The following is a 23,227-nucleotide window of genomic DNA, read 5'->3' on the forward strand; positions in this document are numbered from 1 at the left end:
TTATTCACTTATTAAGATAGTTGAAATTATGTTTTAAAGATAGCGTGGAAAAGGTAATAGCACAAGCCTACGGCATACCAATGAGAATGCTTGCTATGAAAGACATGATATTTGAAGCTGGGTGGTCAAGGAACTGAGAGAACAGAGTGTTGAATTGATATTTTATGCAGATTTTAAAATCACCAAAAATGATTATAGGAGTCAAGGTAGAAAGAAAAGGAGTCCCGTTGTTATGGAGATGTTTTTACTGTACAGACAATCTCTGACTAATTTTGGTTCGACTTCAGATTTTCCAACTTTATAATGGTGCAAAAATGACATGCATTCTGTAGAAACTGTACTTCCAATTGTGAATTTTGATTTTTTTTCTTGGGCTATCAATATGCAATACAATACTCTTGTGATGCTGGGCAAAGGCAGTGAGCCGAAGCTCCCAGTCAGCTAGGGGATCACGAGGGTAAACAACCAGTACACTTACAACCATTTTGTTCCCATATAACCATTCTGTTTTTCACTTTCAGTACAATATTCAATAAGTTACGTGAGACAGTCAACACTTTATTATAAAATAGGCTTTGTGTTAGATGATTTTGCTCAACTGTAGGCTAATGTGAGTGTTCTGAGCATGTTTAAGGTAAACCAGGCTAAGCTATGATGTTCAGTACGTTAAGTTATTAAACGCATTTTTGACTTACACTATTTTCAACTTATGATGGGTTTATCAGGACAACCACATCATAAGTCAAGGAAGATCCGTACTTGGTTTGGATATTTTTTCCATACAAAAAATATACTCACTTCTAATTTGTGCCTTTCATACTTTCTTAATATCTTTATCTTAAGAACTTGTTTGCAGTTTTTTCTTAACCAAATTTATCTGTTAAAATCGAGGTTGCACCAGCTCAGTATGAAATTCCTAATTGTCACTGGCTGATGTTATGAAGCAACATTTACAGATTTTTGAGTTAAAAAGTCTAGCTATGTAGTATAGTCTGAAGTCAGGGAGCCTGATTCCTCCAACTCCATTTTTCTTTCTCTAGATTGCTTTAGCTATTCGGGGTCTTTTGTATTTCCATACAAATTGTAAAAATTTTTGTTCTAATTCTGTGAAAAATGCAGTTGGTAATTTGATAGGGAGTGCACTGAATCTGTAGATACCTTTGGGTAGTATGATTAGAATTCTTCCAATCCAAGAACATAGTATATCTCTCTATCTGTTTGGGTTGTCTTTAAATGGTACAGATGAACCTATTTGCAAAGCAGAAATAGAGACACCGATGTAGAGAGCAAACGTGTGGACACCAAGGCGGGGAAAGGGGAGGTGGGATGACTTGGGAGAATGGGATTGACATATATACACTATTATATATAAAATAGATAACTAACGAGAACCTACTGTATAGCACAGGGAACTCTACTCAGTGCTCTGTGGTGACCTAAATGGTAAGGGAATCCAAAAAAGAGGGGATATATGTATACGTATAGCTGTTTCACTTTGTTGTACCGTAGAAACTAACACAACATTGTAAAGCAACTATACTCCAATAAAAATTTAAAAAAAAAAAGTCTAGCTAGATGATGCTCTGTAAATGATGAGAATCACATACAGGCGCACTTTTCTGTCTAGCAATTCCTATGATGCCTTCTGATGTGATTGGTGTGTTGATATCCTGCAAAGAAGATATGTTGCTTAGTTAATTGAATAGCAGTTGATGAGGGAATGTTTATGTTGGGTCATATTTTACAATAGCTTATTCCAAGGACGTCCCATTGTGCACTTGGAAGATACCAATGTCTGTAACGAAGTTGCTAAATCTTTCTAAGAGTTCTAAGTGTGCTTCAGACAGGCATTCTCAAACTTTCTGGATGCGGGGCCCTTTAATACTGTTAAAAACTATTGAGGAACCTAGAAAGAGTTTGATTATATGTGTTGTAACTATTAATTTTTCCTGTATTAGATATTAAATCTAAGAACAGCTTTTAAAATAATTACTGTCCTTTATTTTTATTGAGGTATAATTGACTTATAATATAGTCATTTCAAGTGTACAACATAATATTAGATATTTGTATATATTGTGAAATGATCACCACAGTATGCCTAGTTAACAGATTTAAATCCTTATGTATTAATTTTAAAATTATTGCAAAAATCTGCTATAAGCTGTCATATTTTATGAAAAATAATAATATTTTCAAGAAATTTAATAGAAAAGTCACATTGCTTTACAGTTTTGCAATACCTTTTAGAGTCTTGCTTAAGAGAGGAAAGCTGAATTTTCATTTTTGCCTCTGCATTCAGTCTGATGCAATATGATGTTTTGTTTGAAATACATAGAAGAATTCCAGCCTCACACAGGTAATTGTGACTATCGTGTGTAGTCTGTGGAAGACTCCCCTATACATTCACAAGAGAATAAAAATGAGTAAAGAAAATAATATCTTAATACTATTATAAAAATATTTTTGACCTTCTGGACTTTGAATGTAAATCTCTATACTGTCCTATGTCTAGGGGTTTCACACGCAATAGTCAATAAAGTCATGGAGTACAGGAAACAGTTCAGCTGAGGAGGGTATAATCAGACAGAGAAAGAGAAAATTTAGAGAGGATAGAGTTGGGAAGCATCAGTAGGAAGAAGGAAGCTTTAGATAGGAAACGCATGGGCTGTAGCTGAGAGAGTTTAGTGTTGTTGACCTGGATGTGCAAGAATCAGAAAGGACCAGCACCTACTACAGTTATTTACAAATGGCCTCAAAATGAAGATGATGGGGTAAACCCTTTAAGGCATAGTCAGAATACCTGACTAAGAAGTTAGCTTTATCCATCTAAAGCTGAAAACTGCAAACTGAGATTCTACTTGCTCTACAAAGGAATTGTTGCGTAGCGTATACAATAAAGAATAAAGACTATCATAGTTTAATATAGGATAAAGGCAACATAAGGAAGCCTCCAAAGGCTGCATATCCTAGAGTTAGAAACACTGGGACACAGGAAGACTACTTCTTGGAGAGTGTTCGGTGAGTGTTACCCCTTCCTCTCACTATGGAAGCAAACCAAATGAAAATTTGAAATGAGAAAATAGAGCTCTCAACTTTATTTCTTCTCATTGTTCTTACTGTCACCTAAGTATTATTCTAAAAACTTCCTATTTAATATCAGCACCATAGCCTGCACACCTCCCATCTCTCTTCCAGTCAATCATCCTTGCTGATACTAAAGTTAACATGATAAGATGTTAATCTAATCAAGACTGTACTGCTTAAAGTGCTTCTCTGACTTATCTCTGATTCCATGATAAACAGCAAACTTCTCAGTCTATCATTCTTACCAAGCTCACTTAATACAAGCTCACCTTCACATTTCCGAGAGATATTTTTCTAATTGATTTGTTCAGAATTTGCTCAGTCTGTCTGTCTGTCTGTCTGTCTGTCTGTCTCTCTCTCTCTCACAAACACACACACCACTGAGACCTCTGGATGCTCATATGTATCTCTGGTACTAGCTACCCTACCCACAAATTGATCAGCTCTTGTTCTACCTCGCAAAAACAAAGAGTAACCAAAGGATCCTCCCAGAGTAAATCAGGAAATGGAAACAGCAATGACAAAGTCTTCCCATGATGATGATAGAAGGAAATGTCTTTTTACATCAACAAAATTGCTTCTAGATAACAAGAGCAGAAAACGAAATGCATGCAAGACTCCTCCACGGGTCATGTGACCAATCAAGTTTCCTTGTTTTAGATGAATGAGCTCTGTTGATGAAACTTTCCTGATAGGACTATTTGAGGCAGAACACAGCAAGGCCAGTTCTTAGTGTGCAATAGACACTTCCATATACCCAGTGCAAAAGTAACCACTTAGGAAAATAAAGAAATGAGTGTACCTACCTTTGGTCCTGGTGATGGAAAATGTATAGAAAAGGGCAAAAGTCATTTACTTGTTTGATCAATTGTTTATTTTTTTAACAATCTGATCATGAGGAATGTTTAAATCTTCTGGTCCAACATGTGAATGGGGCATATTGTTGGGACAGGTAAGGTTCCCATGAGTTCCAGGCAAATTTCTGCAATACACCAGGGAAGGTCAGAGCTGCAAAGACTATAATCCCAATTAAAAATAAGTGAGTAAAACATAAGTTCACAGAGAAGATTGTATTAGCATATCTCTATTCTATCTATATTTATATCTATATCATACCTCTATTTATAGCTATGTCTTCATCTTCATCTACATCTGTATATGCATATATGTTTATATAAATTTATATAGGTGTCAAGTAACTGGCTTAAGGTCATAGTTATTAAGTGGCAGAACAATGTAGAACTCAGGTTTGTTTGTCCTCCCTCTTTGTAATTTTCTAACCTTTTTGAAAGACTGTGATTACTGCTTATTCAAAACATTTCGTATACCATCTATATGTGATTAAATTAAAAAGTTGCCAAATGATATATTTACAAATATACATAAATATTATGCATTCCATATGAACAATGAATTGATGCATAAGAAAATCTTATATAAATTGGAAGAAATAATGGAAATATCTGATATAGAGACTAAGGCATCTAGTTATATAATACATAAAAGTAATTTTTTGTGTCTTCTATACTATGATAGCATTGTCCCTGGAAATGGTTTTGTAAGTTTGAATATCAGCAATTTTAGTTCTGAAAGTGAAGACTGGCGTTGGCATTAATGATATATGATTAATGACAGAGGGAGTTGTGGGACTGTTAATTCCAGTTATGACAAAAGTTAAACTTGGTTCTGTTGATCATTCATTTTGCCCAATCAATGCTTAATAACAGGTGGATACATTAAGAGCAATAAGTACTCAGTTTCATATTGCTGATTGCTGTGATATTTTAAAGATTCAAATCAATAATTAAGATAATTAAGTCATTCAATGTCAACTTTCTATGCAGACATTTAAAACTATTTAAATAAATAGTTGGCATATATCCATATGACATTTGGGTTATTCTGAGATGTTTTGCTCTATACATGATTAGATACAAAAGAGGCCTAATGATATATCTACAAATATATCAAAGTATAAGAATTTGCAGTAAGACTTCTTAAAGTTAACTTCTAAAGAGGTAGAATAAGGCATTGCTTAAGCTGGATGCACAAAACTCGAACATTTCCATTTTCATGAAACATGTTTTCTCATTTCACTCCATTGTCCATCACCATTCAGAGAACTGCAGACAGCTGATAGGACACCCCATGGTGTACTTGATCCATCTGTTCATCCATCAACCTTATGATAAATATGCAAAATGAGAGGTTTGCCTTAGGTCATGAAACCAAAGGCAAAATTCAGTCACGGCAGTTAAAAAAAAAAAACAGCTTACTTTTCTTTTGGCTAAATTTGTACTGAAGTTATTTTGTTGCCTTTATAAAATTATCTGACTTAAATCTGAATGACATCTCAAACAACTGTGTCAAATCTTGTTTTACATTTAACAGTAATTTAATTGAAATGAAAAGAATTCAATCAGTTGAATCTATATAGTAAAAAATTTGTAAGAATAATATTTATATGTTTTTTAATGGGTAACTTATAATGTAAGGCACTCTGTGATTATATATTTTTTTTAGGTGGGTGTAGGGGGATTCACACTATGTCTGGATAATGGTAACTTAAATCAATCCACCACAAGTGGTCCATCTGGTGTCTCCTTGTAACAGAGCACCTCAATATTGCTCTTATAACAATCAGTCCTCAGTAGAGAATAATCTATAAGTTGAAACATGGAATTATGCATGTTAAATTATCAAAAACCTCTACAATATACCGATGTGATTAAAGTTAAAAGTGCATATACATAAAGCAAATACTTAAATTGTCTTGCAATATAATCAGAAAAAGCACACTGTCATGCTTTAATATATAGTCTTATACTTATTGAAGTCTATATGATAAAAATAACCTTGACTTCTAACTTCTATCCCCATTTATTAATATTTTTCTTATTCATTCATTCCTTCAACAAGTATTATGAAACACTAATTATGAATGTTATTTAAAAATATTAAGAATACTACAAAAAATGAGATAGTATTTGCCCTCAAGTTTCTAATGGGAGAGACAGATAAGTAAATACGCAATTAAAGTGCAATATTATAAGAGCTATTACGGGCCTTAGGTCAAGAGGATGAAGCAGCCCACAGAAAGGGCATATAATCTCTCCTTAAATATCTAGGAAAACTTTATAGTGAAAGTGACCTCTAAGATGAAACTAAAAGAATAAGTAAGAGTTCATCAAAGAGCATTCTATGTAGAAGGAATTGAATGTGTAAACTTCCAGAGGAGATGATGAGTATGGCATCTTCAAAGAACCACAACATTCTGAATATGAAGAGGGCAGATTACAAAGCGTGCTGGTATGAGAACCATGCTGTGATGGTGGAAACGAGAGAAGTCTAGTAGCTGTGGAACCAATTTAAGTAAGAGAGAATGACTACCTGACCAAAACAGTGACAATAAGAATAAGAAGAAATGAATGGATGTTAAGCAAAATAGGCTACTGATTTTCTGGGATATTGAATGGAGTTTTGCACATAATAATTTGATATAAATCATAAACAGTCATCCAATCAATAATATACTGAAAAATGTATGTGGATGTTTGGTAAGCAGTGAGTAGTGTCTTAGGAATGAATTCTGGAACACAGGAAAGGTTTGGGGAAACAATTACATATGACTGTGGGAGAGGAATGATTTTACATTCCTTCTTTTAACATTTTTCTTATTTTTGAGTAGCCAGTGCTCAGTGTTTTAGGGAGGTGTATGACAGCTAAATCAGAGATAAGGAAGAGTCACTTACTGACATTTGTAGATACCATCTGTAATTCTCAGTCAGAAAATGGAAAGGGCTCATGGCAGATGGAAAAGTTTTAGGCAAAATATAATGAATAAGAGGTAATTTCCAACTCTCTGTCATGGCAGTAAGAAATTGTTATACCTTTGTGGATGAAGGAAAGCCATTGTTATAGACTGAATGTTTGTGTTCCCTCAAAATTTATATGTTGAAACCTAATCCTTAATGTAGCAGCAGTTGGAGGTGGGGGCTTTGGGAGGTGATTAGGGCATAAGGGTGGAGCCCCATGAATGGTATTAGTACCCTTATAAAAGAGACCCAGAGAGATCCCTTGTCCCTTCCACCATATGAGGACACAGCTGTTTTTGAAGCAGGAAGTGGGCTCTCATCAGACACTAAATTGGCTGGTGCCTTGATCTTGGACTTTCCAACCTCCAGACTGTGAGAAAAAATTTTCCATTGTTTATAAGCCACCCAGTCTATGGTATTTTGTTACAGCAGCCTATGGGTTAAGATAGTCATTATAACTATCTTAAGGAGAACATAAATTTTTGTGTATCTATGTGTGTATTTTGGGAGAGGGGTGGCTTACAAGGGGAGGAAACATGTAGCCAGCTTCATGATTTATGTTTCAGGGAGGTAGCAGGGTAAGTATGTTTGTTACTCTGTACCCAGAAGAGATATATGCTCAATTTCCTGATAAAAACCTGAAAAAGCTAGCAGACCCAGAGGAAAAAAATAGCTGTGTGGCATATTTAGAAAAGGAGTCTTAACCTCACAGAAGTTTACAAGACCTAGGATGGCACAGGAAAAGAATAATTGTAGTGTTTCTGCAGTAACAAAGAAGCAAAGAAGTAGTGGAAGGGCCTTTGAAACCGGTACAGTGAAACATTTTAAGTCCAAAATACAGATGAACCTAAGAGAAAGGGAAGGAATGCAGAGTAAATAGATTGATGTGTCTTCTATAATGGGAACGTTTCTTCTCAAAATAAAAACTAAGAAAATCAGTATATACTTGCATACATGCAGTTAAATTTATACCGTTAACTTTATATAGTATATATGGTTATAATTCTTTTATATGGAGCTATAATTTGCATAAAGTAAAATACAATGACCTTAATTAATTCATTGAATTTTGAAAATTGCATAAATCCTTGTAACCTGTACACCAAACAGGGTAAAGAACAAATCTATCATCCCAGAAAATTCATTATCGTACCTTCCCATTCAAGTCCCCACCCCATCCCAAAACAAACCATGGATTTGTTTTGCTTTCATTGTATTTCATATGATGCTCTGGCTTCTTTTACTACACATAATGTTTTTGAGATTCATTATATTATTGTGTTTATCTGTAGTGTCTTTTTTAAATTGTTGAGTAGTATTCTAATGTATAAATATACCAAAATTTCCTTACTTTTTTGTTGATGATTATTGGAATTATTTTTAATATTTTGGCTAACATGAATAAAGTTACTATAAATAATCTTTTTCAGTTTTTATTTTTAGAGACACATGTTTTCCTTCTATTGGGTAAACACCTAATAGTTTATATGAATGTTGAATCATACAATAGGAGAATGATTAATTTTGAAAGAAATGTCAAATGGTTATCCATAATTGTACCATTTAAAATTATAAATGTATGAATGTTCTGAGTGCTCCATGTCCTCAAAGACATTTTGTATTGTTAGTTTGTTTTTTTTTTTAGGACCTTCTCCGCCTATACCTTCCCACTTGACAAGTGTTTTTTTTTTTAAAACAGATTTATTGTGGTATATTTTGTTCTTTTAAAACACTTTATTGAAGCATGATTAACACACAAAATACTGCACAGAGTGTAAATTTTCGTACATTTTGATATATGTATAACTTGCGAAACCATCACTAGAATCAAGATAATGAACATACCCATCCACCCAAAGTTTCCTTGTGCCCCTTTGTAATCTCTCATTATTCCTATCCCTTCCTGCCCATTTCAAAGCTATCAGTTATCTATTTCATGGCCCTATAAATAAGTTTATATTTTCTAGAGTTTTATGTAAATGGAATCATACAATTTATGGTCCTTTTTGCCTGACTTCTTTCCACCAACACACTATTTTTGAGAGTTATCTGTGTTGTTATGGATATCAATAGTTCATTCATTTTTGTTGATGAATAGTATTCCACTGTGTGGATATACTACTTTTAATCTATTCATTTGTGGACATTTTAACTTTTTTCTAATTTTTGACTTTTGCAAAAGTACTATAGACATTTGTGGAAAATTATTTTAAGGACATTTGCTTTCTTCTGTCTTTAGTCTATACACATATACTATATGTATGTTTACCATTTAAAAAAACTATTCCAAAGTAGTTGTACCATTTTACGTTCCTACCAGCAGTGTGTTAAAGATCAAATTGCTCCACATCCTCTCCAATATTTGGTATGGTCCATCTATTGAATTTTAGCCATTATAATAAGTGTGCAACATTATCTCATTGTGATTTTAATTTGCATTTTCCTAATAACTAGTGATGATGAGCATCTTTTCTCTAAATTTAATTATTAGTTCAAATATACTTTATAGATTCATTAAGATTTTCTGTTTTCAAAGTTATGTCGTCTATGAAAAAAGGTTGCTTTGCTTTTTAAAAAAATCATTTTGATATCTAATTCACATAAAGGAAATTCACCCATTTAAAGTGCACAGTTCAGTTTTTTTGTATATTCACACAAATGTCTGACCATCACCACAATATAATTTTAGAACATTTTTATCACCCCCAAAAGAAGCTCTGTACCCATTAAGGAGTTGCTCTCTGTTTCCTCCTGCCCACCCCTACAAAAAGCACTAGGCAAGAAGTAAATTAATTTCTGTCTCTATAGACTTTTCTATTCTGAACAGTTCATACAAGTGGATTAATACAATATGTGGCCATTTGTGGATGGCTTTTTTTCTGCTTAGCATAAGGCTACAAATTTTCATCAGTATTCATTATTATTTGCCAAATAATATTTCATTGTGTTCATAAATCGCATGTTGTTTATCTACTCATTGGTTGATGAATATTTGGGTTCTTTACACCTTTTGGCTATTATGGATAATTCCTCTAAAAACATCTGTGTATAAGTGATCCTTTTAATTTTATTTGTGGAAGAGTTTTGGAAGGATTTGTATTAATTATTCTTTAAATGTTTGATAGAATTTACCAGTGAGCCATCTGAGTCTGGGCTTTTTTTTTTTTTTTTTTTTCAATTGGACAGTGTAAGAGTAAAGATTTCAAATAGTCTTGGGCTCAGATCTTCATTTGGGTACCTCATACTATGTGGCCTAGTACTTAGTTTTCCTACTGGTGAAATGTTAAGGATGATATTTCTCATTGGTATGGTATGCATGAAATTAATATGAAAAAGAATAAATAACATAGTGGTGGTGGCTGACGTATTCAATAAGCATCTAATACATTATAGATATTATTATTACATATTTTACTTAATCAAGAAACAAACTGTTAAAGAATTTTTTTAAGTATGGAAATTTATACAACACAATGCCATATTTAAATGGATTTCCTTGGCCTAGGGATATAAAGAAGGATCATTTAGCAGGTAAATTTGCAGGTGAAGGGGATATTAGAACACATTTTATATGTTGGAATACATTTCAGCAAGCATATACATGATATCATTTAAAAGTTATGCAAGACTATAACTTCAGGAAATTTGAGTTTCAAGCACTAAAGATGCATGTTTCCTTTCTTACTGACTTTTTATCAGAATTTTTCTAGTTCCTACATTACAGTAGCCCTAGGCTGAACAGAAATCAATAAATAGGTACTCATAACTATTTTCTAAACTTCTATCTGCAGTACTTAAAACTACTATATGAAAAATGCATCTTAGAAAAAAATAGCAGGTGTACATATTAATCTAAATTATTGAAGCTAGTTTTTTCAAGTTCATTTATTTGCCACTGTTTATTGCGTTTAATTTATTTAAGCATGCATTGTTACTTTATGTTTTATATCCTACCAAAGGGCAAAAAGTGTCTATAGGGAGATTTTCTGGGAGCCTGATATGTGAGGAAATAGCATTAAGAACCATAAACACTTTAGCTCATTCAACTGTGTATGTGACATGACTCACAATAGTATTGGAACAAAATCAGTTTCTGTATTCTAATCTTTTCTGGTGCTATTTTCTTTAACACAAGTTTGCTTTTTGTTCCATATTTCAAAATCCTAAAGCATAAACAAATACTGGTCTTTATATTCACTTGTGCAACTATTGAGTTTGTATCTGTGTTTACCATATAAATATATTTTTCTTTGTTCGGTATTATTTAAATGAAATACTTCCAAAAAGAGAAATAATGATCTACTCAAATTATGCACTTGAAATTATTCAGTGTTCACTTTAATTAATTAAACCATTTTACCAATAGGAGACTGACATCTAAATATTTAAAAAACTGAAACCAAAATTAAATGACACAGTAAGTTGTTATAGTGGATAGAAAACTTTGTGTGCAGACAAGTTGCCCTGAGGTCAGTGAATAAGGATCTGAATCTCATACTTAGAATATATTTAAATGATTTATTGGACTCACCACTCTGAACCATTATTGATTGCAAATATTTGATAATTTTGAATTAAAACACTATCAAAATTTAACTCCTCGTCCCTCAACTTTAGGCATCCTGACTTTGGGACACTTTACAAACTGTAACTTGACTAATACATACTGGAATTTTTGCATACATACTTTTAACTTTAAAGATCTATTTTCTAATCAAGTATTATATTTGTGTATATTTATTTTAATATCAAGTCTATTTAAAATGACCTTTTCTGCTGCATCATTATCATGTAAAATAGTTACATCTTGCCATTTAAATGCAAAATTGTTTAGCCTTTCTTTTTTTTAGAGTACAGAACATTGATTTTAAATGGCAGATAGCTAAATTATTTACCTTCACAAAACTGGAAAAATAGAGTTTGATGATTTTTTCCTATCCATAAATAATTTCAATAATGATTAAATAATTTCCCCTTATAATATACAAAAACAAACAAACAAACCCAGATTAGTTTTAAATACCTATTTAGTTGCACAATGTTGCACAATTTAAAAGTTTAGGTATTGTTTGTAGATATAGGCACCAACTTGAAATAATAAGGTATAATATTCAAAACCTTAAATCTTTCATAAACAATATAATGCATAAAACTGTGTAATTTAAACCAGATATTTGTAAAAATGAAATAAATATAGGATATTTATTTTGAATGCTAGTACTCTCAATTTTTCTGTTCAAATGCCCAACTTTACCAAGCTTTCCCACACAAAGATAGAGAGTTCATCGTGAATTCCCTTGTCCATGTAATTGTCTGCATATCTTCTTCCTACATGATTTCATCTTTTCTGTTACTCCACACTGTCTCTGTAAACCTCATTCCTCTATCCATATTCAAGATGCAACCTTTTACTTTACAAACCTTGCACTCATCACTTAATCTTTTCATAATTGTAATTGAAGAACAGTTTAGAGTTTACAAACAAATATCTGATTATTTCTTTTATTATTTTCATGGACGTTTCACATGAGAGGCCCTGAAAAGCATTTTCTACTGTAACCCTTACATGAACTTAACCCCCAACTTTCTTCCAGCTCTCTTGTTAAACAAAAATTGCCTAACAAAATGGCTTCTAAGCCCCAAGAAAAATTTCCTCTTCTGAGAACTGTTTTTGCCCAGCTGTTCATGAAACCAGCTGGACTTTTGCTGCTAAGTCTCTGTAAAAACGTGTCTTTCCTTCCCCAAGGTAGAACACCCCTTGACAAAGACACTTACTTCCCTTGATCAAACTTTAGTTAGGCTCCTCTAAGCCCTCTTTTCAACTAGCCCTCAACCTTGGGCTTTGGTGTCCATCTTTGTGGGGTCTGCATTCTATGGTGTTAGCAAGAATCCTACTAAGTCAGTTTAGAAAGAATCCCCCAGCACAGACATCTGATCACCCTCAGTAATTGATCTCCCTGTCCTACCTTCAGTAAGAATCCTGTTAAGTCAGTTTAGCAAGAGATATCCCTACTCTTGATGTCTCCTCTTCAGAATTTTCCATCCACTGATTCTTATCCCTCCAACCTGCTCCTTCACTATAAATCCTCACTTGTTCCGGTTGTGTTTGAAATTGAGCCAGCCAGTTCTATATTGAGGTTTCTTTCCAGTAACTGTTAAGTGTTCCTAAATAAAATCTACTTTTACCACTTTAACTACTATTGAGTTTTAGTTTTTCTTTAACAGCCCCAGAGTTATTCTCATGTTGCATTTTTTAGATTAGAAGTTTATGCTTAACAGTGCTCTGGTTAATATTCTTTTACATTTATGACAGGGTTACTATTGCTCTTAAAATGTTGAGTCACTCCATTTTCACTGGCTCTTGTGTATAACACTCAAAATACCATTCATTATCCCTTGTTACAAAGGTATAGAATAACTACTCTGTAACAAGTACTGACATTTTCTTAACCTCATTTAGCAATGGACTTTATTTATATATTTCATTTGAAAATAAAATAAAATTATGTGATTTAAATAATGTAAATTTTATATCAAGAGAATACAATGAATCTCTGTGTAAGATAATAGTTTAAAGCTCCTGGGAACCCTCTTTTCAATGTGCAAGCATGTACTTTGAGAATTGTATAATGATCTTCAGCAGGAATACAATTTACATAAAAATTAAAATGGTGGACAAGTTCATAAAACTTCTGAATATCTTTTCTTGCTTTTAAGAGTATTTATGGGGGGCTTCCTGGTGGCGCAGTGGTTAAGAATCCACCTGCCAGTGCAGGGGACACGGGTTTGAGCCCTGGTCCGGGAAGATCCCACATGCCACGGAGCAACTAAAACCGTGCGCCACAACTACTGAGCCTGCGCTCTAGAGCCCGTGAACCACAACTACTGAAGCCCACGCACCTAGACCCCGTGCTCAGCAACAAAGAGAAGCCACCACAATGAGAAGCCCGCGCACTGCAACAAAGAGTAACCCCCGCTCACCGCAACTAGAGAAAGCCCGCACAGCAACGAAGAGCCAACGCAGCCAAAATTAAATAAATAAATAAATAAATCTATTTTTTTTTAAAAAAAGAGTATTTATGGGGAAGGTGAAGGAGATTAAAGTGTAAGAGCAGTTTCCTATTTATTACTTCAGACAGAGAAAAACAATTATTTCTCAGATTTATCAGTGAAATGAATTGAGGAATTAATAAATAAATGATAAACTGTAAAAGATAATACTGAGTTTATTAATTCTATTTTATAAAATAACTGGACTTTACATGTGGTTTCCTTGATTTTAAACCCCCCAGATTCCTTTGTTTATTGAAAGAACAAAGTTACTCATTACACATTGAGACATTAAAAAGAACAACAAGCAGGGTTATAAAAATTACATGTCTGTATATGTTTGCATGTACTAATCCATAATCTTTTGTCATATCTATTGGAAATGGAAGTAATTTTTCATTATTAAGAAAAATATAAATCTCTATTTATTCCAGCAGCACACTGATGAATGTCATCAATCTTAATGACCCATTGAAGACCACTTACCCTTGTAAATCAATTTTTAGTGCAATTTAAGTATAAAATCAATTCCCCAAACTACTTATGCTTTGTACATATAAATATGAACTGAGTTCATTTCTCGTAAAAGACTAAGAATTCAGAGAACTTAAAAGATTATTTTTAAATTTAAAATCATGGAGTTAAACATTTGTATACTTCCTAAAGTTTCTACAAATGTAAGGCCACCTTAAAAACTGAAGGTTTTATATAAAAATCTATTTAAATGAGTACATTTATAATTATATGTTCTGGATTTGGTTAGTTTACTATTTTCATAGGTTGTTCACTAAGGTCAGGTTTTTTTTTTTGTTCATTTTCCCCAAACCAGCTTATAGTCTCACTTCATCTTTACCTCCTAGCACCCAGTTTGCCTTCTAAAGTAATTAAGTATTTAGTAAATATTAAATAAGTGACTGACTAAAGAATCTACCAAAAATTGATAAATTTCATGAATTTACTTTATCAACAAACATGTATTGTACACTTGCCAAATATTAAGTACTATCCTAGGCAACAGGGATTCAATATAAATATAATTTATTTTAAAAATAATACAAATTTAATGGGAATGGTAGGCATAATAATAAATGCACATCACCCAATCTTGTGATTGTGCTGATAAATGAGAGGTTATTGCTGGATATTAGAAGGTAGGTATGCAATATAACTTGGCATGAAGGTAGCAGGAAGGCTTATCTTAAGAGGTAAAACAAAAGCCAAATCTCAGAAAATCTCAGTTTAGACTCCTTTTCACAAAGAAATGAAAACAGAAACATCCTATTTTGTAATGCTTGAAACTCTAAGTCTGCATCATTTTATGGAAGAAAAAGAACACTAGGCACTGATATACCTATGGTATATGCTCTTCATGCTTTAAATTAGAACTGAAACATACAGAATTCCCATTTGTGAAAGAATGGTGAATGTGTCACCATTGCCTACATACAGTGTTATTTATTTTATGGAGAATATCAAGAATGATATTCAGCACAATAAGGGAAGTGGGATGGGGAATATGAGGCTTATTTCTACACAGACCATACTGTATAATCCTAGGGCTGGGTGATGCCATGTAAAGCTTATTGAATGCAATATCAGGAGCTCTTTCCTGCTGGTGTGACCATGAATGCAATACTAGTTTTTCTGGTATGCCACTGCATTTTTAGGAAAATGAGAATGCTGGACTAAATGATATGCCCTGAGCAAATTATGTTAACACTTTTGCTTCATTTTGTCATCTGAAAAATGGGAATAATTGTAAAACCTGCCTCTTAATGTTTTTGTGAGAACTGAGATAGTATTATGTAGTATACTTAGTAAAGTGCTAAGCATCTAATAATTTCTCAATAAAACTACTGTCATTGACAATTCAAAATTTATGGTACCTATTAATATCCAAAGAACATAAAGATATCTTTCGGTTTCAAATTCTGTTTGTTAAAATTTTGTTCTGGTGACAACTTTTACTAATAATCTTGGAGGGATTCAGATTGCATGCCCCTGAGAAATTATTTCCTCTGTCAGCATAGTCTGTTCTATCTATGGACTGACTACTATACTTCAGTGATTTTAAGAGTACATTTTGAGAACTGACTCACTATGAAGGAATAAAGGCCATACCTACATCTACTTCCACACAAAATGCTCTAAAATGAAAGTAAAATAAATAGTAGCAGTATTGTAAATAAGAAAAGCACCATGCATAGAGCATAAATGTTAGGGAATTATTTTAAAAAGCAGTTGGAATTGAATGCAATCTCTAGAGAAGTAGACTAGAAAAAAATCAGACTTTAAAACATTAGAACAGGACCTCTGTTTAGTTAAGATGTGTGGTCCAAGATCAGAGTCAACTGATACAAGGCCTAAGAAAATCCTGGGAAATTGTAAGCACAGATTATTTCTGGCAAAATATTCAGAGATGAAAGATCTCTTCTAGTCTTCTGAAGTTCAGTCAGCTCCAGGATTTCCTTATTAAATAAAACATATTCAAGAGTGTGGGAGACAAAGCTATGTCCCAGGTCCCTAGGAAACCGGGTTGGATGGGGACCACTCTTTAAACAAGCTATTGTACTTCTAATTCAGCCACATAGGGGTTTGGGTCCACCATTAAAATCCTAGCCAGCATGTTAAGTAAAGAAAAGAAAATAGAAATAGTAGAGAAGAAAATTAAATTAGTATTCACAGCTAACATTAATGTAATATTAAAAAAATGAAGGAAAAAAAGTGGATTAGAATTATAACGTTCATTAGATTTGCTAGACATGCTGTTTAAAAAAGAAAATCAATTGAACTTTACATTTTATTTTTATTCACTTATGTATTCATTCATTAAGACAACACATTACTGCTGGAGAAATGTTACTTAATAAAAAGAGAGAAAGGAAAGAAGAAAGAAAGAAAGGAAGAAAGGGAGGGAGGAATGGAGAAAGCCTCTGATTTCTTGAAGCCAACTTTCTAATGAAGGCAACCAACATTAAACAAATCTCACATTAATAGTTTAACTTCATAGTATATGAACCTCTGAACCCCTTTATCAAGGAAAAGTGAAAGATAAAGCAGCAGATACAAAATAAGCTGCTAATTTTCCTGAATTATGTGATATTGTTTTTACTTCCTTTGGGATTTTATTATCCATTCAACACATTTATTGCTCTTGAATCTCCTTCATTTCTACTGACCCAATATTGGTATTTTTACTTATTGCTATTTAATTATCTATAGACAAATAACAATATGCTAGAAATATAGCTGAAGCCTAGGACCAAATCTTCTTACTTTTCATGTTTGAAATCCTAACTAATAACCAGGAGAAAACATCAAAACAGAAACTTTTCTATGAAAGTAGACAGCAAAACTCCACAGACTCCAAATTACATCTCACTGTGGACTAAAGCAACTGACAATATCAGAACATGCCTGAGAAGCCTCAGTGTTGTGGCCCAACATCAGAGAATTCTGGAGGAAGTGAAGCAGGTCAGATAACGGCAGAAATCTGCTGGACATACCCACTCCCAGAACCGTAGGGTCCACCCTGAGTGCGAGACACTGCAGATAAGACTAAGATCAATCTTGCCTGCTTCAAAAGAAAAAGCAGACAGATAAAGCAAGAAAGTATTTGCTGGGAGGAGGGTATGGAGCACAAGAGTGGCAAATCTCAAAAAAGCAGCACCTGCCACAAAGGAGGGGCACACTTAGAAAGCAGGAACTCTGTACCGATATAGCAATTTCAGGTGAAGGGACTTTGGGAGCTGAGTTGGCTGTAGAAACACTCCTGGAGTGATTATGTTTGAGAGGCAAAAGAGATTTAAAAAAAAAAAAAAAAACCACCTGTCCATCATGTTAGAAATAAAAGGCAGAGTTCTGGAGCAGAGAACCTATAAAATTCTCCTGTCCCTTCTCTCCATTCACCAGGAAACTTCTATTCATTTTTGCCTAGCTCTATTAAGATATAAGTGACAAATAACATTTTGTAAGTTAAGGTGTACAACATGACGGTTTGATATATGTATATACTGTGAAGTGATTACACATCCATCACCTCACATAGTTACCATTATTTGGAAGAGTGTGAAAATAGTTAAGAGCTACTCTCTTAGCAAATTTCAAGTAAACAATACAGTACTGTTCACTCTAATCACCATGCTATACATTAGATCCCCAGAACGTATTCATCTTATAGCTGAAAGTGTATACACCTTGACCAGTATCTCCCCATTTCCTTCAGCTCCCACCTCCTGATATCCACCAATCTACTCTCTATTTCTGTGAGTTTGACTTTCTTAGATTCCTCATTTAAATGAGGTCATACGGTATTTGTTTTTTTTCTGTCTCACTTATTTAACTTAGCATAACGCCCTCAAGGTTTATCCATGTTGTCACAAATGGTAGGTTTCCCTCCTTTTTTATGGCTGAATAATGTTCCATTGGCTATGTAAGTAGACACCGTATTGTTTTTATCCATTCACCCATCAACAGACAGTTTCTTTCTATGTCTTGGCTTTTGTGAATAATGCTACCATGAACATGGGGGTGCAGATCTCTTTAAGACAAACTGCAACCACTAAAAGATGACATTTCCATCAACGGACTGGACGTTAACATTGAATATAGGTAATTTTAGATGTAAGAAAATTATTTTGGTGAGAATAAGTGTGACAAAAGAGAACGTAATTGATATAACTTCTGACCATTTTGGAAATAGCCCAACTAAACGAAAACAGGAGAAGATGGAGAAAAGTTGGAAAGAACAATAAGCCTGTTGATTCCTGTTCTGCAAAAACTGGATACCAGAGATGTTATTTAAATGGAAAAATCAATTGAATTATGTGTATTTAAAATGAATACTATTAAAACAATGTTATGGACAAAGTCAGGTTGTGAATAAGGGAAAATCATGGAGAAAGCAGAGGATACAAGTTTATTATTATTTGCTGTAGAAAAATCAATAAATAGTGTCTAAAGAAGGAGAGGCCTAAGTATATTGTATTGAGTATATTTTATGTGAGGCCAAGGAAACCACTGGGCACATAAGGCCTTTCTTAGAATACCAGAAAAGTATAAATCAGGAAAAAAGTAGGGAATTTAGAATACCTTAAAACCTCAGAGAACAAACAAAAACTGGAAAACCCAGAAGCTTAGTGAGCTACTTAAGTAAATGAAGTCAACTATATTGACCTGGTTGGTGTGTGATTCATAATTGACTGTTCTATCAATACCTCTCAAATCTATCTGGGTCTTAATTTTTGTCCAATTGCTGTAATTGAAAAAATATACAATATATGTGTAAATGATAATTCTTTAAACTACAAATGTTCAAATTATCAATAAACATTAGTTGAAGTGATATCTGAAATGAGACATTTAATTAGTTGGAATTCACAGCCCTGCTTTGAATGTGGAGACTATATGCAGACACTGTGTAGATCTGATCTAGAGATAGGAAAGGGTGTTGTCATGAATATTTTAGTTCTATATAAAGGCAGTATAAATTGCTTTAAGTTGTAAGCTACTCATAAGCTAAGACTATTTTCCACAAAGTACAAAATCATAGGGAAACAGAGGGTACTTAGAAAAAAAAAATTACTTATACTATAAATATACTGGTTCACCTCATTTAACTTTGCCTTTATGCTATAGAGAATATTGTGAGGTCCATTGTATTTTGATAATTTTTCCAATTTTCAAATTATTTTTAAATGAAATTAATTTTATTTAAAGTGAATAATAACACTGCCAATAAAACTAAATATGCATAAAATAAGTATACTTTTATAAATGTAAATAATTACTGTGGGGTTGGGGGTGGGATGAATTGGGAGATTAGGATTGACATATATACACTAATACGTATAAAATAGATTAAAAAAATTACTGTGGGGGACAAAAGATAAAGCAATTATAAAGTGTAGGAACACTTCATTGGTAACTGCATAAATAATGAAGAGGGGGAATATTAATAATCCCTTTGCCTCATTAGGGATTTTTAGTACCATTTAATTTTCATGAGGAATTATACAGTGTATTATGATTAATATATTCAATATTTAAATAAGAGAGGATTTACATTGGCCTTTAAACTCCCTTCAAGCTTTATGGGTCAATATACAGTTTGTTGAACTAAAAGAGGTGTTAAATATGTTTACTTCTCTAGAGTAAAAAAATGGAACTGAAAAGTCAAAATGTGTGTAATGAATAATTTTATTCACATTTGGCTTTAGTTACCATAGATGTAAATATAAAGGTTTTAGACTTAACCCACTCTGTAAGGTATGCAGTTTCGTTTTTGTTTAAATAAATGTCTCTATTTAATAGGTATCTTATTCTCATTGGACTCAACTAGAGGAGAGATGGTTTTCATAAAATGTTTAATTCTTGCTTACTTTTAAAAATTGTTAGTTTCCTTCCACCGTTACACTTTCCTGTAATATTTTACTGTTTAAACGACTTATCAGATAATTTGCATTTCCACTTCATAATATTGGCTAGAGTATATTCACTTCTCAACTTTTGTTCCTGTATTTTGGTATCATCCTTATTCAATCTGTTGAGGGTTGGTTATTTCTGCATTTCACCTGCTTACTCTCTCACTATCTGGTGCTCTCCCTTCTCACTCCCTACCTCTCATTCTGCCACTCTTTTCCCTTTGCGTAGATGACATCCACCCAATTTTCACCTGCTTCTCCTCCAGTTATATTCTGTTCCTCCTGTGTTCTGCACGTCTTCTCTCTCTGTTTTGTGCCTTGAGCCATAACCAAATTATATCAATACATTCTCAAATCCATTAATCTTCCCACATTTCCAGGGTGATGATGGTTTTGGGAATGACATAAGGGAGGAACTTTTCTGATACTGAATTTAAATAAACATCAGTAAGTTTTAAAAACTTATTAGGAAACTAGTTCATTATCAATTTCAATAATTACTTTCAAAACAGGGTTTAAATTAAAAGAGTAGTAAAGAATTTCAAAAGATATAATTAGGCCTTTGTTTAATTCATAGCACAGTTATCACTGTATATATTACAGTGTTTTCTTTTAATTTAATTTAATTTAATTTTTTTTAGCTGCTCTGGGTCTTTGTTGCGGTACCCAGGCTTCTCATTGCAGTGGTGTCTCTTGTTGTGGAGCATGGTCTCTAGGCATGCGGGCTTCGGTAGTTGCAGCACACCAGCTCAGTAGTTGTGGCTTGTGGGCTCTAGAGCACAGGCTCAGTAGTTGTGGTGCATGGGCTTAGTTGCTCCGCGGCATGTGAGATCTTCCTGGACCAGGGATCGAACCGTGTCCCCTGCATTGGCAGGCAGATTCTTAACCACTGCATCACCAAGGAAGTCCCTGTTACAAGTGTTTTAATCACTTTCTTTGGGTACTAAACACTGAAAATAATACAATATTCATACTTTGGTAATATTGTCATTTTTCCTTATTTATTGTGTGAAACCATAGGCTCATTAAAGTTCTACCTTTACACAGTTATAGAATAGAGTTATCAATCAAGGCCATCCTGTCTCTGAACTATCCCTATTTTTTGTCCTTAAAGATTTTAGGAACACTACTACTATATTTTTGTGTGTGAATAATTACTCATGTAATGTTTATAATATTATTAGCATATATCTTAGGATATCATGTTATTTCATGTTAGTAATATGTATTTTAGAAACTTGTTCTAGAATATAAACAAACTTAAGATTTGCTTTTACCTTACAATCCTCGATAAGATAATCACAAATGTTAAAAATATTTATAAGGTAATTTTTAAATTGAAGTATAGTTGCATTACAATAGTATATTAGTTTCAGGTGTACAGCCCAGTGATTTAATATTTTTTATAGATTATATTCCATTTAAAGTTATTAAAATATATTGGCTATAGTCCCTATGCTGTACATTATATCCTTGTAACTTATTTATTTTACATTTAGTAGTTTGTACCTCTTAATCCCCTTCACCTATCTGCCCCTACCTCCACCCCTTTTCCCTCTGGTAACCAAGGTTTGTTCTCTGATTACTACTGCAAAAGAGTTTGCAGACCAGGTGGTAGGGAATGGGAAACCAGGCAGAACCCAGGGGACACCCTGAGCCTAGGGACCAAAGCTTAGAGTCTGAGTAAACAAGGTAGTTGGAGTTTACAGGACAGAGCACCATAAAGGAGAAGACAAACAATAAGAGAATTCTGGACGTCTTCAGAGGGTCCCCTTAAGTATTGAGTTTAATACTGATCAGAAAACGTAGGTGAAGAAGCTAGTAAGGAGCATGTCAAGAATCTCTGAAAGGATTACAAGTAACAATACCTGGTGGTCACACAGGGCCAGACATTTTTATTCATAAAAAATAGAAATACAGAAGAGTATAAGATAGATTCTTAACATTAATAAAATATCGATTTTAAACATAAAATAGTAACAGTTTGTCATAAAATGTCAGAAGTGAAATTTTAATATAATATTGTACATAAGACCAGCAAGGAATATTCAAAAAACTAGGTTTAAATCAAGTGTTGCAGGTTCAAGAACCATTGTTTCTGATTTATTTCAAATATCTGGGTTTTATCAAGGTGGCCTTAGTCCATGTGATTCCTCGATATGTAACTACTAGAATAGCGGTTTTTTGGTGGGATGGGGAAAGAGAGATGGTACTATGATCTGTTCTCCTTTTCCAATGTTCAACATGTACCTTCATTTAGATAGGGAAATATCTACATCTGAAGGCTTCATGGGATCTCACTGCAAGGCCTTTTTAAATGATAAGTCTAGCAAGGTGATAAACAAAACACTTTTTTCATTTTACATCAAATGAAAGATATTAAAGGCATCTATACAGAGAACAATGAAATATTATAGACATAAGTTATGAATTGTCTAAATTATTCGATATATTTGTATGCATTCATGTACTGAAAGACTTAATACTATAAAAATGTCAATTTCCTCCAAATTTATGCATAGACTAAATGCTATCACAATAAAAATGACAGCGTGTTTTTAGTGGAAATAAGACAGCTGACTTTGAAATATATATGGAAATTCAGTTGTCAAGACTAGCTAATAATCTGAAAAAGAGATGGAGGTGCAGGAACATAAGTAAGATAGCAAAACTTAATATAAAACACAAGTATTAAGACACATAAAGAAGTGTGTATCGAAGTGTAATTTATCTTCAAGTAGAAATCTCAGTTATTTAGAAAATTTGTCTGTGTTAAATATTCCTACTGCTTTATAGTGCTTGATACATGCGGTGTTACAGTCCTACTTTCCTAATGGTCTATGATATTCGAGA

Source organism: Balaenoptera ricei, chromosome 12 (assembly GCF_028023285.1).
Source record: "Balaenoptera ricei isolate mBalRic1 chromosome 12, mBalRic1.hap2, whole genome shotgun sequence".
NCBI lineage: Eukaryota > Metazoa > Chordata > Mammalia > Artiodactyla > Balaenopteridae > Balaenoptera > Balaenoptera ricei.